General features: G+C 28.7%; 1 protein-coding gene across 1 annotated transcript in view; it reads right to left on the minus strand.

Annotated features, from left to right (window-relative positions):
* The window catches only part of LOC117116697 (amine oxidase [flavin-containing] A-like), a 21,393-nt gene that overhangs the window by 9,461 nt on the left and 10,522 nt on the right, over positions 1-1,410 (minus strand). The window lies entirely within an intron of this gene.

Genomic DNA, 1,410 nt, shown 5'->3' on the forward strand with positions numbered 1-1,410 from the left:
GGGACCTCGGGCCCCCGGTCGGAGAAATCATGGCGCCACCCCTGGTCATGTTAGATTGTATTATCAACAATTATTACTACATGCAAACAATTCATGTTTAAATTGCTTTGAACAACATTAGTCTCGCTAGTGATTTTTATTAGTCGCAAGCTTTGTCCCACATTTGATAGTCAGTGCGTTTATAGCGAATTTCTCTTTAACAATAATTCATAATAATTTATGGAGCATTACGGCAAGACAAATTATTCGAAAATTAGATTATTCTAGATAGTTCAATTGTAGATATTTATCAAGTCAAGTCAAGGTCTGATATATTTATTATTTTAATATATAATTCAAATTGATATATATTAGTATTAATAATGAAACGTAATTATATATATATACACTCTATATATTTATATTACTATATATATATAATTATTATCTATGTAATATATATATATTATATATATATTATATATATATATATTTAATATGACGGATATATATTATATATTTAATATGATAGTTGACTTGTCAAATTGTCATAAATATTGCCAGCTTTGAAAGCACCTGGTTATTTTGGTTTAGTTAACGCTTACAGATGGAAACATAATGTGAGCACAAGCCGGAATTGATACTTATCATCTAATTAAAGAGTACTAGGCGCTCATTTCATGATATCACATTCGCTACAAACTACGCATATATATAATACCATCCAAGCTGTGATTTACACCTCCTTGGCTGCACTCTCCATTATCATTATTTTATTTACAACGTTGTTATATTTCTTAATGCTGCCATTAATTTCAGTTATCGTTAGGCATATCCTTACTGTGGTTGACTTAAACGTATCATAATGTCTTATTGTTGTCATTTTACAATTTAGTAACCGACATTGTTTAATCATACCGTTTTAGTTTTTATTTCAATACTGTTTGTATGAAATCGTTTTATTATTCATTACTGAGTGTAGTTAGGCCTACATTAATCTCAGCAATGTCGCCGTTTTATGTTATATAGCTGTGACTTCATAAGAAATGTAATGTTTTACTAATACACCGGTCACCGATCGACTTAATTTTCTCATAGTTTTTTTAACATTAAGATGTCTACTCAAAGTGAGAACGAGACCATAGTCGGTAAATTATTATTACTAAATAAAATCATAAATACTTGTCTCAAGTGAAAGTCACAATCTCGATGTAACTGTTCACACGGTTATTGTCAGTATTTCCTATTTACATACTCATGTATATTGCATGATGTAGACGATATTATTCACTTTGCTCTCAGATTAAATATACATTAATTATAATTACTAGCATATGACTCCCAACGGTTATCTAAACTAATATTACAATTTTGTTGAATGGTATCATTCAATCTTTATTTCCGAATCGAATATATATATATATATATATA

The sequence above is a fragment of the Anneissia japonica genome, unplaced genomic scaffold (genome assembly GCF_011630105.1).
Source record: "Anneissia japonica isolate Jap-2015-1 unplaced genomic scaffold, ASM1163010v1 scaffold2284_len378405_cov197, whole genome shotgun sequence".
Taxonomy (NCBI): Eukaryota; Metazoa; Echinodermata; class Crinoidea; order Comatulida; family Comatulidae; genus Anneissia; species Anneissia japonica.